Source organism: Podarcis cretensis, assembly GCF_951804945.1.
Source record: "Podarcis cretensis genome assembly, chromosome: 7".
NCBI classification, from domain to species: Eukaryota; Metazoa; Chordata; class Lepidosauria; order Squamata; family Lacertidae; genus Podarcis; species Podarcis cretensis.
Genome location: NC_137176.1, coordinates 18,650,518 through 18,668,297, shown reverse-complemented (window position 1 = coordinate 18,668,297; position 17,780 = coordinate 18,650,518). Strand labels below are relative to the sequence as shown.

General features: G+C 41.7%; 1 protein-coding gene across 2 annotated transcripts in view; it reads left to right on the top strand.

The window, feature by feature from the left end:
- The window catches only part of CDH12 (cadherin 12), a 678,501-nt gene that overhangs the window by 377,899 nt on the left and 282,822 nt on the right, over window positions 1-17,780 (top strand). The window lies entirely within an intron of this gene.

The following is a 17,780-nucleotide window of genomic DNA, read 5'->3' as shown; positions in this document are numbered from 1 at the left end:
ACTTCAGAATTTATTTTTATACGTGGTGAGCCATGTCTTCTTTTCTGTTCTTTTTTTAAAAAAAGAATAGAAAGGCAATACTCGCAACATAAATATTCCAAATGCCTGGAAATGTTCCTTTCTCATACACACACAGAGAGAGAATATACTGTATATGTGTGTGTGTGTGTGTGTGTGTGTTTCTGTGTGTGAATGAGAATGATTTTTTTTCTAGGTATCTGGAATGTGTGTGTGTGTCTACAAATACACACACAGAGAGAGTGAGATTGTGTGTGTGTGTGTGTAATCCACACACATACACACCAGCAAAAGTACAAATGAGACATAGTCTATCCCGGTGAAATAAAATGAGAGAGAAAATAGTCACTATGCCCCAAATAGTCACTATACCCAAAATGAGAATTTAGAGGGGGGCAGCAAGGAGATTCCACTTTAGCAAAGGGATGGGGAACCTATGATCCCCCCAGATGGTGTTGGACTTCCGTCTGGTCCAGTAAGAGATTATTGGAGTTTCAGTTTAAAAAAATCTTGTGGGCCATAGATTTCCCCATGTCTGTTTCAGGCAAAGGTGGTGGTGGGGAGGATTTCATAAGAAAAGTTCAACTCTAGAGATGTACAGAACCACTATGGAAGCTATGCTGATATTCGAAAGGTTTAATTTCCCTCATGCATTTAATTTCCCTCATAACTCCAGCTGATGTCAGTAGAAACGGGTGGTGCCACTCCACTGAAACATTTCAAGCTTGCACTGACAGTGTGACACACATTTAATTCATCACTGGATATTGTAGACATCAAGTGTTGAACCTCTCTGAAGCCATTTTGGGCTATCGGCACTGATGAAAGTGAATTGTGGCTTTTTCAAGCACTCCCAAAATATTATATACATACTGTAAAATTCGGATGAGTAATATTTTGCCGGTACTCCTTAATATCAGGCAGGAATGCCCTCTATCTGCCCATTCCTGTCTACTTTCACTAACGTCACAGGACAAAAAAATATACAGTGGTGCCCCGCAAGACGAATGCCTCGCAAGACGAAAAACCTGCTAGGCGAAAGGGTTTTCCGTTTTGGAGGTGCTTCGCAAAACGAATTTCCCTATGGGCTTCCTTCGCAAGACGAAAGCCCATAGGGAAATCTCCGGGACAGCGGGGAAGAGCAGCCTTCCGAAGGCTGGCGGTGGGGCGGAGAGACCTGCTCCGGCCGCCAGCCTTGGGATGGCTGCTCCGAAGGCTGGTGGTGGGGCAGAGAGACCTGCTCCGGCCGCCAGCCTTGGGATGGCTGCTCCGAAGGCTGGCGGTGGGGCAGAGAGACCTGCTCCGGCCGCCAGCCTTGGGATGGCTGCTCCGAAGGCTGGCGGTGGGGCGGAGAGACCTTCTCCCCGCGCCAGCCTTCGGATGGCTGTCCTGAAGACTTGCGGTGGGAGGAGGGTTTTCCTTCCCACCGCCAACTTTCAGAATGCTGTTCTGAATGTTGGCGTGGGGAGGAAAAACCCTCCTCCCACCACAAGCCCCGGGAACAGAGGAGAAGCACTGCGCGCCTTCCCCTCTGTTCCCGTACCTGTCCTGAAGGCTTGCGGTGGGGAGAAAAGCCCTTCTCCACACCACCAGCCTGGCAAGCGGTCTCCATAGGAACGCATTAATTGATTTTCAATGCATTCCTATGGGAAACCGTGCTTCGTAAGACAAAAAACTCGCAAGAAGAAAAAACTTGCGGAACGAATTAATTTTGTCTTGCGAGGCACCACTGTACAGTACCCAGGCATGGATCTGAAATCAGCTTTCAGTGACCATTTTGTTACTATTGGTGCTTCATCAACATATATTTTTATCCTGTATTATCTTCATTTGCACTTATGGGTGTTAGACAATTTCCCCCAAGCATTTGATAGCTAAAGTAATGACCGCTCCCCACTTAAAACGGGGGGCGCCCTTTGCGGGGACGCGTGCAGCCCTGGATCTGGAGTGGCCCTATCAGCATAGGCTTTGCCTTCCCTCAGGTGGGATACCTGGAGGTCCCCGCCTACCCCAGTGAGTTGTCCAATCCCACCTGGGGGAAGCGTTGCCAGGGAAACCAGGCCAGGTAGGGGGAGGGATGACCTGCCCACACAATAGAGGGTGGATCTTATGTACAGTACTCAGGCATGGATCTGAAATCAGCTTTCAGTGACCATTTTGTTACTATTGGTGCTTCATCAACATATATTTTTATCTTGTATTATCTTCATTTGCACTCATGGGTGTTAGACAATTTCCCCCAAGCATTTGATAGCTAAAGTAAAGTATTGCAGTAGTTTTTTTAATGGAGAAAACCTCCTCCTGAAAACACTTTCCTTTTAGTATGTAAGAACATGGATAACCTCCCTTTAAAGGGACCCACTGGTGAAACACTGATATTCTGCCTATGCTGATATAGAGTTCTGGCACAGCATCACATCATGCTGCCATGATCACAGGAGCGATAAAGTCATCCATTCATATCTGAAGCTTAGATATGACAGATAGTGCTTGTTCATAACTTGTTCATAAATAATCTGAAGCAGGGGTCAACAGGGAGGTAGCCAGGTTTGCTGATGAAGTCAAACAATGATAAAAACAAAAAGGGAATTGTGAAGCACTGCAGAGGGATCTCTCCAGGTTGCATGAATGTGCATTAAAATGGTGAATGTGGTTTAGGTGCACACTGAGGCAAATAAATAGATAAATAAAATCCCTAGCTTCACATATATGTTTACTGTTATGTACTGAAGTTCTCACCCTGGGCCAGCAGGGGGATACTGTAGATAGTTTTCACTCAGGTCCACATATGCAAATAAGGGATTGAAAGTGATGTTCAGTGATTGGATAGTTACGGAAAGTGGTTACTGTTGCGTTGTAGTGGAGCTCTATATAAGCAGGCTGGCTGAACACTTCAATTCAGTTCTGTTCTGGCCTGTGAATAAACAAGAGCTGTTTGAAGAATCGCTGTATCGTCTGATATGTTCACCAACAACTTAACATTTAGTGATGTGAAAAGTCAGGGACTGACCATTAAAGAGATATTGGGATTAAGATAGATGGTTTTGGTGACCATGGCAGGGATCATCAGGAAAATAAAACTGCCAATATCATAATGCTGATACACAAATCAATGGTGTAATTGTATTTGGAGTACAGATTCAGGTCTCTTATTCTCTCACACACCCTGAAAAACAGAACAGAACAAGTGTAGGGGAAAGGCCCAGGAAAAGGTAGGCTTCCAATTATAACTTTAAAAATCTTGGTTTTGGTAGAACAAGTGCCAGCCACTGATGCTAGCTTACTCTAACAGTTTGTATATGTGCATCTAGACTGGTAATGCATTGACATGTATTTAACACAAGTGTGTGATTATACAGTTATGCACCTCAAGTCAATTGATGAAAGGTAATTCACAGGTTTTTTTTTTTTTTTTCATAGGTAACAATGGCACAGTGCGCTTTTATATCTCCTGTGTGGCCTTATAACAATTATCAGTATCATTTCTTAAAATTAAATGTAATAGGCATTTAACCATATGTGATTCCACAAAGGGGAATCATTAAATGAAAGAGGGGAAACAAAGACTGCTGCCCTGAAATGACTTTCTCAGAAGTAGTGACAATATAGGCAAGGCACAGATTAAAAAAAACTAAGAGGTCTCTTTTTAAATGGTGATGCTAAATGGAAAGAAGCAAGGTTGCCCTTTCATAAGCTTTAGATCGCATTATAATGTTGCTCACAACAACCGACCAAATCAACCTCAACTGCCTTGCACTAAAAATATTTCAAATGTTTATTTTTTTTTTCTTTTCCTATCTGGTTCTTGGCAAGGCACACACTTGGGCAGGCGAGGAAATTAGATATAATCATTAGATAATCATTGGTATAAGATGGCTCCTTTTCTATTGTTAATTTATACATAGCGTATGGATGCTTTTAATTTAGTCTGAAAATGAGGAGATTGCATTTGGGAATGGCTAGGAGATTAAAATCTTTGTATTGTAATGGAACGGGTTGTGTTTGCACAATTTCCCATTATCATTACAGTGTGAGTGGGTTCATGTTGATCCATATTCTCATCTCATTACAACTCTTGTCACAGGAATATATATCTCCCTCTTTCCTGGTGGCAGTCTGTCTGCCATCATAGACAGAGTGGGCCACTCTTGGTATTTTGCCTGTTGGCTGGAGCCAGTCCTATGACTTGTTACAATCTAGGAAGCAAGCCATTGTGAGCCACCTGTCTATGTCTCTTCACACATTATATTCTTAGGTGTACACTTAAGATTTTAAAAATATTTTTAAGTAGACACGAGGCTGTGCAAAGTGTCAATGAATGCAACAGGCATGTGTATCACAGAAGTAAATTCGTTCATTCCTTTTGGCACAGTTGCTTTTTAAATAGATCTTCTCAGTAAAGGTAAAGGTAAAGGGACCCCTGACCATTAGGTCCAGTCGTGACCGACTCTGGGGTTGCGGCTCTCATCTCACTTTATTGGCCAAGGGAGCTGACGTACAGCTTCCAGGTCATGTGGCCAGCATGACTAAGCCGCTTCTGGCGAACCAGAGCAGCGCACGGAAACACCGTTTACCTTCCTGCCAGAGCGGTACCCATTTATCTACTTGCACTTTGACGTGCTTTCGAACTGCTAGGTTAGCAGGAGCAGGGACTGAGCAACGGGAGCTCACTCCGTCACGGAGATTTGAACCGCCAACCTTCTAATCGGCAAGTCCTTGGCTATGTGGTTTAACCCACAGCCCATCTTCTCAGTAGGTACCTGTATAAATGTAGGATTTTTGAAATTGTTGTTGTTGTTTTGTGTCCCCTTGCCCTGGCACTCAGTGCAGGGGAACCTAAATCTGGTGCTGCACACACATACATACACACAGGACTTTGGGCAACACTGTGCCTGCTCTGATATAACCCTCTAACACTCTTCTGATGAAAATCAGGATCTGTGTATTTTGGTGATGGGCTACTGTGCAAGTGCACAGCATCACTGCAAATGTGAGCACTGGCTGCAAGTGTTGGGCACATCTTCCTCTTCAAACTCAGTGATGGTGCTGGATGAGGGGAACAGGACATTCCAGGATCAAATCTGAAGTTGGATTGGTTTTTGTAATTTTGTACTGGGAAAATCGAGACAGGGTATGACAGTATTGTACGTCTCTTAACAAATGGATTGGCAGAAACTGAAGAGGTAAAGCTTTTCTTCTTTCGTTATTATAAAAGATGATACCTTTTGAATTTGAACATGCCCATGTAGATTTTAAAAGCACACCTATTTCATTGGGGGGGGGGGGGAAGGAGAGAGATAAAGACGTTTCTGCCTGAGCAGCTGGATAAGAAAAAGCATCAACCGTCTTATCAATTTTTCAGGTAAACCACAAAGAATGGGGGATGGGAATCATGAAATAGGTCAGCATGTGATATATTTACAGTTTTGTTGTAGAGATCTGGGGCTATCCATCTGTAGAAATGTCAAGACTTCCTTAAGATACGGTTTAACAAAGAACATACACAAGTTGAGAAGAAAAGATAAGAAATGCTTAGCCAATTGCAACTTGAACCTTGGATGTTTTGAAGTTTCTTCTTCTGAGCAGACAAGATTTCAAGCACTATGCTCCAGGAAAACTTTGTTCAAGTTCTCATTATAGACTCTACAATAGCCAGTTATTGAACCAGACCCATTTTGCAATTGTGTCTTATCTTAGCCTTATACTACAGGGCAGATGATACACACACACACACACACACACACACACATTTATATATGAGACGTAACTCTAAAGAGGTCAGTCTAGACTTGAAAGTCTAATTTGTGCTTTACAAATATGCAAACTGGAACACTGTCACCCCCAGAAATTTGCACTTCTTCAAAATTGTAAGTGCAAATTTGTAAGTGCAAATTTCTCTTAATATACACATTTCTGATAATATATTAATATTATTATTAATAATAATAATAATAATAATGCATTTTTTATATGCAATTTTCACTAATATTTGAATTTCTGTGTAAATTTTACCTTAATATATGCATCTTTACACAAATTACTTGGCTGGAGAAAATCATTGTAAAATAGAAAGTGAGGTCAGAAACATCCACTTCAGGAAAATAGGCATTACCCCAGAAAGATGGAATATTTATCCACCTTGGCAGAGGATTCAAGGTTAAAAAAATACAGTGTTCGCCCCCTTGGGAGGCTTACTATTGAAGTGGGAATTAGTCCACAACAAGGGGATCAGGGAGAATCTTATGTTTGGATTGCACACCTGAGGAAGCAGAACCTGAAAGAGAATTAACCTTTGACACTCCATATCCATCTTGAGGCGAAAATAGATGGAAATGCATGTGAGTTTCCTCTGCTACCTGAACCAATGACAGTTGTGTAGTTTTGTTAACCAACATCAGTTTCACACTTGAGTCCTTTGAAAGTGACTTGTTCCATTTGTGGTTTGTCAGTTAGCTCCTCTAATGTCTTCAACAAAGGTGTAATGGTTCAGAGGTGGATAATCTTATGGATATCATCCAATGGTGAGGGCCAATGCAAATAATTCATCTAACCTTACTGCTGTTTCCCTATCCTGCTCCAGTAACCCTTACATTTGGAGCAGAGTTTGGACGATGAAAGACTAAGTAGGAGCATTTTTTGAATTAATTTTAAGAAGTGTCACAAGCTGCTATATATCATTGCTTTACTGTTTAATCTAAAAATGTAAATTTATATTATTAGCAATATAGGGCATGGCCTAGCACAACTCTTTCACGTTCTACTGATTTTGGTGTGAGAGTGTTAGAAAAACACCGGGGCCTAATTTGCAGAGTAGAATGTCTGTCATCTGGTGTTCTGCTCTGGAATCGGCCCCTACCATCGTGTTTTCGGTTAAGTTCATGATGTTGTTTCAGTTTCTCTTGGATGGTGTGTTACCTTGTTACAGTTTTCTTTATTACTAAAGCTTTGTTTGACATATATGTGAGCCGCTTACTTTGCTGAAAGAATGAGCTAAGATCTGGCTGGATCATGACCTTAGCTATAAAGTGATAATAAGGTATTCAGAGTGAAACTACAGCTCTATGCAGTTAATAATTTTAATCATTTTTAATAAATTGTTTTTGAGAGGTTTGTATGGAAACAGCCTTGGAATATGGGGCAAGTTATTGTATCACAAGGCAGCTTAATTATTTTCTAAACTGTTTTAAAGAAATCTCATCCTGGTCAGGATGAGGCTAGGCGTATATAGTATTTATGCTCTGGTTTTTCTTGCAGGGATTAATATTTCATATGTAGTATTAATCATAAATAAGTAAATTTGGGTCTTTTGTATCATTAATGATATGGGACGGATATACATGCATCCAGGTGATTTCTCATGGGCCCTGTGCAAATGTCACCGTGATGAGTCAGTTTGCTGTCCACCACTTTTTGCTGGCATACATTTAATTAAGCCATAAAAGAGTGTTCAGAATCATTGTTATTTACTGTATTCTTGAGGAAGATTCCAAAGGGGAAATATATGGAAATATGGCAGATGATAAGAATGACACTTAAATGTTTGAGAGCCCGAAATAAACTTGCATTCTTTGAAATGGTGGCATCAGCAACATTCCGATTGTATTTAACAAACTTCAATTACGAAATGTGCTGAGGCAGGGGCTTTATTTCAGGTTCTGGAGCCCAAGAACCAGTGAGCACTGTATATTGACAGTTCAGTATTGAGCTATAGAAAAATAGCTCTGTAACTGTGTGACTCACACCCCCTTTTTAGAATAGCTTTTGTTGAATTTGCATACCAGTGAATGGCACATTTTATTAACGTCTTTATTATACAGAGCCTCTGCTGGCCACTACAAATCTAAGGTAGTTAACATGGCATGTCATTGTCTGCTATACTTACACCAATATGGCTACAGATACCATGACCTTCCGTGAAGACCTCTAAATGCACCCTTTCCATTTTTGGCCTCCAGGGTGATTTTAAGTTCCAAGAGATGTAGAGCAGAGGTGAGGAACCTCAAGTCTAGAGGACAAATGTAGCCTTCTAAAGTTCTCTCCCTGGCCCTTGGGACTTCCCCAAGCCACAATCCTCCTCTCCTTGGCCACACCCATAACAGGCCTTGCTTCACATCCTCCTCAAGTGTTTTTGCCCGGCTGGAACATGACCTTGCATTCAAGTAATGCCTCTTGCTTACCTAGATGAAAGATCATAAAACCATAGAATTGTAGAGCTGGAACGGACCCCAAGAGTCATCTAGCCCAACCCTTTGCAATGCAGGAATCTAAATGTAAACCACTGAGCCTTGGGCTTGCCGATCGGAAGGTCGGCGGTTCAAATCCGCATGATGGGGTGAGCTCTCGTTGTTCGGTCCCAGCTCCTGTCAACCTAGCAGTTCGAAAGCACGTCAAAGTGCAAGTAGATAAATAGGTACCGCTCCAGCGGGAAGGTAAATGGCATTTCCGTGCACTGCCCTGGTTTCACCAAAAGCGGCTTAGTCATGCTGGCCACATGACCTGGAAAAACTGTCTGCGGACAAACGTCGACTCACTCGGCCAGTAAAGTGAGATGAGCGCCGCAACCCCAGAGTCATTCATGACTGGACTTCACTACCAGGGGTCCTTTACCTTTTAGGCATGTGAGTGTGTGAGAAAGAGAGAGAGAGAAGAAAATAACTTATTGCATACCTTCCAACATTTCTCTGATAAAAGTAGGGATGATGATGATGATGATGATGATGATGATACCCAACCCATCTGACTAGATTGCCCCAGCCACTCTGGGCAGCTTCCAACATATATACAAACATAATAAAATATTAAACTTTTTTTTTAAAAAAAATCCTATACATGGCTGCCTTCAGATGGCTTGGAAGGTTGTATAGTTGTCTTCTAAAGGTTGTATAATTACTTATCTCCTTGGCTAAGTGGGCACATAACACCATACCCTCCAGCATTTCTCTAATGAAAATAGGGACATCGAAAGGAAAAGTGGGACAATCTGGGAGCAAATCAGAAATTTTTGTAAATTCAGGGTTGTCCCTGGAAAATAGGGACACTTAGAGGGTCTGTTATTGCACAGGTTATTTTTTTCTTACTGCTTACATTGAACTTACAGAGACACTAGGGACTTATACTGCTCATACCCCTTACCTGTTGAGTCATAGTATACATTTAGACACGTGTGAATTATTGTGTTGGTTTTCCTGGTTAAAAAGCTAGTGTCTCTGTCCCAGTTTCTAATGTTCCTTTTATACTGCATTATCTGTTGTGTCAGTGAACTGTTAATTCACCAAGGGGGCACAATTATAACACAACAGTGAACATCATTGTGCACACACACTTTGGTTCCCTCATGATTCACCCAATGAAAAGGGCAGGAAAGAACTGTGTGCCAGTTCTTTTGTCAGATATTGACATGATGCAGGAAAGCCACAAGGAAATTACAGTGGAAAACCAGAGCATGGTTGGCCTGGAGAGTCGAGGGGAGTACATAGAGGCTTGGGGTTGCGGCACATACAGCACTGGCACTGAGGTTCCCCACCCACTCCCTCTGGAGGAGACATTAAAAGTAAGATAAAAGAAAATTAAAACAGTGATATAGTGGTACCTCGGGTTACATACGCTTCAGGTTACTTACGCTTCAGGTTACAGACTCCGCTAACCCAGAAATAGTGCTTCAGGTTAAGAACTTTGCTTCAGGATAAGAACAGAAATCGTGCTCCAGCGGTGCGGCAGCAACAGGAGGCCCCATTAGCTAAAGTGGTGCTTCAGGTTAAGAACAGTTTCAGGTTAAGAACGGACCTCCGGAACGAATTAAGTACTTAATCCGAGGTACCACTGTACATTTCAACAATAAAAATCTGCATGGTATAAGCAGTGAATAACAGTCAGCAGCAATCAAATTAATCAGTTCTTTTTTTCTTAAAAAATATTAGGGGTACTCTCATTTTCCTACTCATTTGAAATACTGCCCCTCAATGAGGCCAAACTTAGATTCACAAAATGTTTAGGGGTATGCGTATCCCCGTGACCCCCCAGAAAAAAGCACTGAAGTTAATAATAATGAAGCACACCTCTCAAAGCTGAAATCAACCACTTGCCATCTGACAAAAGTCGATAAAGTTACCAGAATAATGGGAAGACCATTTCATAACCTTCCAGTTTCTTGAAGGCAGCAGATGTTTTAGTCTCTACTATCAGAAATTCCCAAAGGGTAGGATGAGTTTGGATTGTGTGGTGAAGATGAGCAAACTGGTAGTTTGAAAGGCAATCTTGATTCTTGAGGAACACCAGTTGGTCCTTTGGCTACTGCCCCCGGGCAAGAAGTGTGTGAAGGCAGTGTTGGCTATTGGAAATTGGACTTGTTTGCAGACTGTTTTGTGGGATTATGTGGGCCTCCATCTGTCCTTTAAAATGGTCCTTGTTTAAAACCAAGAGTGGCACGATTCTCCAGGCAGGAGGGAGCCACTCCACCTCATTGTTACAGAATACAATACCAAGGCATTATGCGGGATCTTAAAATAGACACCAAGACAATGAAGGTTGGATACCTTGATAAACCATGGCTAGCAAAGAGCATTCCAGAAGGTGACTGTGGAATTGGCAAGCGGAGGCAGACTGTGTTGCTCTAAAGAACATTTCAGACACCTTCTATAAATGTCCTCTGTCTAAAAATAGCTATGATGGCAGCTATATTTAGACTATTATATATAAAATAGTACAGGTTGATGTTCTATTTTGAGTTGATTATAGCAATGACAAAGATCAATAATTAAGCCACTCTTCCTGTTGCAGCAATGGCGTCACCGCGGCAGGGGGATTTTATATAGCAACCCATTCCTTGCATTTGGATGAAATTCGCATACACAGCACTTGAGAGTTTGCTGCTGCTGCTGCTTTATTAAAAAAAGAAAAGAAAAGAAAAGAAAAGAAATGTCCTCTTTATATGCCTTATCCCTCTTGGAAACAACCAATAAGTTACATTTACCCAGGAGTTAGAATACTGCATTTCCCAGATCCAAAACAGAAGCCTCTAATAATCAGAGCTGTTTTCTGCACTGGAAGCCTGCATTACCAAACCACCCCTATTCCATGCCTCCGATTGCTGTTGCCATTACACTGTGGTTGGTATGCATGCATTCATCATTCCGCTATCTCTTTATCTATTATGACTGCTGAATAGGGAAGAAAAGTGGACTTGTCATAGTTACCATTTCGATGCATTCATCACATGCTATCAGTAGAAGAGAGCAGGAAACCATCAAATAGTGCTGTAAAAAATTCTGCCATTGCTGCGGCTGGTCACATCATTCTTGCAATTAAGAGATGCTCAGGTAGCGGTAATCAGATTGACTAATATAGATATCTATCACATGCAAGCAACTCAGGTGTATTCCACAGCTTCACTTATTCACGTCCAAGCAATCAAATGAATGAAGGGATCTGGGAAAACTCCAGCCAGTTTGGGATGCTTATCTCCAAACTAGGAGCTCAGTTGAGCTTGCTTAGCCCAAACACTTGCGATTTATATTATAAACTACTGTTACTCCTGCTTTTATATATTTGGGATTGTGGATCAATGATAGCAACTTCCCAAGTGAATATGTATCATAGACAGGATTTGAACGCAGGTCTTTAAGGATCAAGTCTGTAGACTGATCAACATTCACTTCTGTTTCTGTTTTCTCCTCCTCAGTTCGGTGTGTTTGTGTTTTGAAGTGACTGACTTAGGACTGCTGCAATGTCCTGCCTGAAATGAAATTCAGATTGATAGCTGACATTCTACTACCATTGGGTCAAAATTTTGGGAGATGCATACTGCGCTATGATCTACTGCTTATTCATCCAGAGAGTGTGCATATACACTGGTAAAGTGTGCATCAAAAGCCACATATTGGTGGAAATATACAAAAATCCATTATATTATAGGAAATTACTTGCAAAGCAAAATTGCGTATAAAATGTGTATATGATGAAAAGTTGGTAGGAAAAAATTGATAAATTTTCTGGAGGACTTTTTTCTGAAATGCAAACAGGTGCAGAAATGTGGAGAATTGAAATCAAAACTGGGAAAATATGAGAAATATGCTGTATTCAGACATTATTCTGTTTTCCTGATGGTTCCTTACCTGATAATTTCTACATTTTATGTAGAAACAGCATCTGGAAATCAAGTACTCATTTCCATGTTGATTATTCCCAAAAACAGATCATTTGCAAAACAATTAATTCAGAAAATTGTGGGCATTTTCCATTGCAATTCCACATGATTAAATTTGGCGTGGTCTTCCCGCCATTTCAAATTTAGTGCAAAATGGTGATACACAAATCAGAAAGCTGCAGTTCCACAATGCAGCAGGTACTGCAGTGTCAAAGGAATGTTACATGTCAGGACAGAAGTGCTGGCATTATAACCAGTAAAACCAGCAAAACAATCCTCACATATGAATGCAGCCATAGAAACCAAAATTGACTGTTTTGTTCATCTCTACTTCCAGTATGGAAGAAAGCCTCACTCTTCCTTAAAAAAAAAAAAGGGGGGGGAGTATTGGTTTCTGATCCAATGATATGACAATATCCTGAAATAATACACTATCAAGAGGATTTTAAAAATCTATTTCTACATATGCTTATGCCAGGAAACTAGATAATCCTGAAAATAATCTCACTGGCAATCAGGGAATTGAACTATCCCCCTGCCCACTTTGTTCAGTTCAGCTTTCGATTATTTAGTATTACTTGTTTCAGTTTTCTGGCTTGATTCCAATTCAGACGCTAACTGTTAGCATGTTTTTTTAAATGGTCTGGTAAGTGGTTCAGGTGTATTTTGAGCCATGCCGTAATAACTTAAAATCAGAATATAACTGTTTTAAAATTAATATAAGCATAATTTGAGAAAATGCTTAAATTTTGCATGAACTATTACCATCCTCCTCCATAACACTGACAGTCATCTTTCGCCACCGAGAAGACAGAATTGTCTTCGGCACCCAAGCAATCATTCTATAATGACTGGCATAGAAAGAATGGGAAACAACCCGACCGGAATAATAATAATAATAATAATAATAATAATAATAATAATAATTTATTATTTGTACCCCCCCATCTGGCTGGGTTTCCCCAACCACTCTGGGCGGCTGCCAACAAAGATTAAAAATACATCAGAGTGTCATACATTAAAAACTTCCCTGAACAGGGCTGCCTTCAAATGTTTTCTAAATGTCAGGTAGTTTATCTCTTTGACATCTGATGGGAGGGCATTCCACAGGGCGGGTGCCACTACCAAGAAGGCCCTCTGCCTGGTTCCCTGTAGCTTATTCACATTTGCATTTGCACACTTGCCAATAGCATGGAGGGGGGGCTAGTGGGGCCATGACCCCAGGCGCAAAATCTGGAGAGGGTACAACCAGGTATCCCCACGCAGGTGCCGGCTTCCGTGGGGATCACCACCCACCGCAGGTGGCAGAAAATGAAGGGAGGCACACAAGAGGTGATCCCAGCACAGCTCGGTGCTCCCTCTCTATGGGTGTCAGGAGATTCGCCCTTCAAGGGCTGTGTTGGTTGGGTTTTCCCCTACATGGATAGGCAGGCAGCACAGCATGGACCCGCTTGGCTCTGGTCAAGGTGTGTATGCTCTGATGGCGTCAGCGGCTTGCCGAGCCACGCGCCAGCAACGTACGCTTCTTGGCTGACATTTGCAATACATTTATGTGTGCTTTTCATGCACACAATGAAATCATGCAGCAATAGTCTTCTTAGATGTTACAAGACTTCTTTCTTTCTTTCTGTCTGTCTGTCTGTCTGTCTGTCTGTCTTTCTGTCTTTCTGTCTTTCTGTCTTTCTGTCTTTCTGTCTTTCTGTCTTTCTCTGCAGCAAATTAACACTGCCACTCACATGAACATGAAATTTATTACGGTCGGAGACCAGCTTGTGAAACACAAATGGAACTACAGTCCCAATAGCAAAACAAACTTTTAAAACAATATACGACAATGGATTTAAAGTTTTAAAATGTGGTAGGCATAAAAACTTTAAGATAGACAACCTTAGAGAAATGACCCAGAATCTCCCGTGGATCTGAGTTTGGGAATTTTCTTAACAAACTAGATTGCCACTCCTCCATAAAATACACTGTCACTCCTCTATAAAATATGATGTGTCGATGCATGCAGCGGGTTGCCTCTTCACTTCAAGGGAGAGGAGAGCACCATTGCTGCCTCCAGCATTTTCCCAAAGGAGAATTTGAAGTGTACTTGGGACTTCCTGCTCTGATAAAACATTTAGAAGAGTTGGAAGGGAAGCCCAAACTGTCCAAAATGATAAGGGTGTGTGAGAGAGAGAGAGCATCCACACACCCGTGTCTGTTCCTCAGGTGAAATCCAGAGACAGGCCAACCAATATCTGAAGCCCATTTGGAGGTTCCTGCCAAGAAACTGGGGGAAATTGAGCAGCCTTTGATAGAGAAGCAACATCTCTGGTTGGTGGGGAAACATCCTTATAGATATAGATCAAAAAGTACTGTTTCAGTTTAAATAAAAGCTATAAATAAAATAAAAGCTAGCATTGAGGTTGGGGGAATAATTTAGGTGGCCTAATCACTTTATGATCATCTACCAGTGCCAGATTATCAAACAGGCAGAGTAGGCACTGTCTTATAGGCCCCATGCCTTTTAGGGGCCCTGTGTCAATGGATCAAAATAATACTGATTTGATCTTGAAAGAAAATTACAATCAAGATTTCTTAGTTCAATGTTATCCCACTAGAGCAGCCTTTCTCAAACCGTGGGTCCCCAGATGTTGCTGAACTACAAGTCCCATCACCCCTAGCTAGCAAGTCCAAAGCTCAGGGATGATGGGAGTTGTAATCCAACAACATCTGGGAACCCACAGGTTGAGAACCGCTGCACTAGAGCATTTGCATGAGGGCCCCCCTCCCCCCAAGTTTTTGACTGCCTAGGGGCCTCCACAGGGTTTAATCCGGTACTGTGGTCCACACCAACTTCTTTTCTCAGTGTGATTGTGATCTGTAGGTACATGACTAGGTGGATAAACTTTACTGGAATGGTGCTGACAAAAGTTGGTGAATATCACAATCTATATTTTCATGGCTCATAATGTTCATGAGCTGGGCACTTTTTTCATTACAAGTTAGCCCTCTTACTCTGGAGCTCTTGTTCCATTCATAATTGATAACACAACATGTTTTTGGAGCTGATGACCCACTTCTGCACCTGCACAGTCAGCATTCAGGAGACCAGGCAGGTGAGGTTGGCAGCCATAATACACACTCAGATCTTGTTTTAACCACTTACTTGATCTTTGTGAAAACTGCGCTTACTTCTTGATAGCTGCATTCCAACTCATTTTAGATCACCCTCCCACATTGTGTATGTCTGTGTTTCCAAGCTCAATATTTGTTTTATTTAATATATTTTTTTATAAATGTCACTAGAATTTATAAAGAGAAATGCAAAACTTCAAATATCTTTTTATACAGCATTAATGTATATAAGATAAAAAAAACTTGCTGAAAAAGAATCCAATCCCAATATTTGAACCAACAAGCCCTACTGCCTGCCCCCACTGATTTTATATATATATATATATATATATATATATATATATATATATATATATATATATTAGTTCTCCCAGGAATCCAATGTGGTCGCAAATCAGCATCAGATTCCAATTCCACATTGGGAGGAGTGGGGAGTGGAAGATATGCCCCATTGGAATAGCCACCTTTTTGCTGCCTGGCCTCTGCCAACATGTGAGGCTACTGAAGCCTCTTTTGCATTCTGACAGCCATTCATATGAGCCAGAGCAGCAGGACTCACGATGCACTATGAACACGATGCACAATGCTGTTTTGGGGTGACATGTCACTGCCCTACAGTTTCCAAGCAGCGCTGAATAACTGAATATTTCAAAACATTGCAAGCCTGCTTGTGTGTGAAAAACACATGGGATCCAACCTCGCTCCCTTCTTCATAATTAGAGGCACAAATTTGATTTGAGTGGGTTCAATATATCACTAATAGGAGTCTGTTCATGAGGGGGCGGCCACAAACCACAATTGTAGTTGCCCCCTTTCAGATTGCTGGCATGCTGGGAAGATGCTTCCCATGTGTAAGGACCTCAACCTAAAGTCCGTTCAGGGGGCTGCATGCACGAGTGCACAGTCATGCAGAGGGAATAAGTGCTGGTGCTTGGCACGAACCAGCCTTTAATTATATAAAAGGGTAGCAAGTTGTGACTCGCCCTCTGTCTCTACGAAAGAAGTACAGATGATTTATTGGTGGGATATTTCCTTTTTCACAGCTAGATATTGAGGTTGTCACGCACCGAAAAACTCACTGATGTAGATCGGAATGTTTCTGTTGGCTGAGAAGAGTCTATGAGGGCTTTAGTACTTTTGTAGGAATCCACTTCTTGAAATGGGGTGGGGATGAAATCCCCATTATGTTTTGCAATGAATGATGCCGGGGGAGGGAAACATTCTTTTTTTCTTTCACATGCAGTTAATCGAACCTTAAGTTGAGAGGCCTTCAGTTGAAAATAGGATGGGGGGGGGAATACATTATAATAAAATGTCAAGCTTCCTGATATCAGATTTGTTTGCATAGATTATTATTTTTGTTTAAGGACAAAGACGAATGTAGAAAACATTGCAAAAGTGCACTTTAAACAAAATCAATGCATTATGTTTTTCAGGATCAATTTTTTGGTAATGCACTGCTGACAGTACCTGTTTTACGATGGTTGTGTTAAATTCTTCACCAGCGCTGCGTCATTATATTCTGCGGCATCTCCATAATTGTCCCATCTGCTTGCATTGCTCTCTTGTATTATGCCTGTTTTCCTTTACCTCTCCCCTTTTAGCCTCAAGCAAGACTCTTAACCTCTTTTTTTTCTTTTCTTTCTTCCTTTGCCTCTGCTTCAGAATCAGTAAAACATAACTACTAAATGTTATAATCAGTAAAACATAACTACTAACTTGCAGCACACATAGGGAATATATAAAGCACCTTTGTACTGAGTCAGGCCATTGGTTGGTCTAGATTGGCATTTTCTCCTCCAGCCTTTGCCAAGGTCTGCTTACCACCAGCTGGAGGGGAGCTGTGGTTGGGGTCTGGCATGGCCACGATTCAAGGCAGTCATCTGGCTTTGGTGCAGATAGGGGAGGCACCACTTTTTCTCCTCCACAGGCTGTGCTGCCTGCTGGGAATTGTCCACAATTGTAGCCAATTGTGGGTGAGATAGGGGGTGCAGTTTGGGGAGTGGACCAGAGGGAAAATATTTTCCTTCTGGTCTGCTCCCTGGTTATAAAAACCAGGTGCACCCAGATCTCAGCCTTTGCTACTGAAGTGTAGGTGGGTAGGTGGGTTCACACAAGGCAAGACACAGTGATAACAACATGTGATAACAACAAGACACAGTGATAACAGCAGGGGCAAAGCAACTGCTTATATACATTTCTGAAGGCCTGGGCCACTCCCACTTTCTGTGTGATTGGTTGTCTAAACTTCCAAGCTACGAATCATGACTCAGAGTTTAAGGGCCAATGGCAGAGGCCCAAATCCTGAAAGGTTCTGTGATTGGATACCATTTATCGAATCAGAACACAGGGGCTCAGAATCCTTAGTCCAGACTCAAGCTCAGGTAAACACAGACCGCTGAATACATAACAGCTACCTTTTATGTTCTAAGGACTGCCGGAGGATAAGCAGGCAGGCCCTGTGTAAAACCTTGCTATGGAAGTCTTTGGTTGCCAT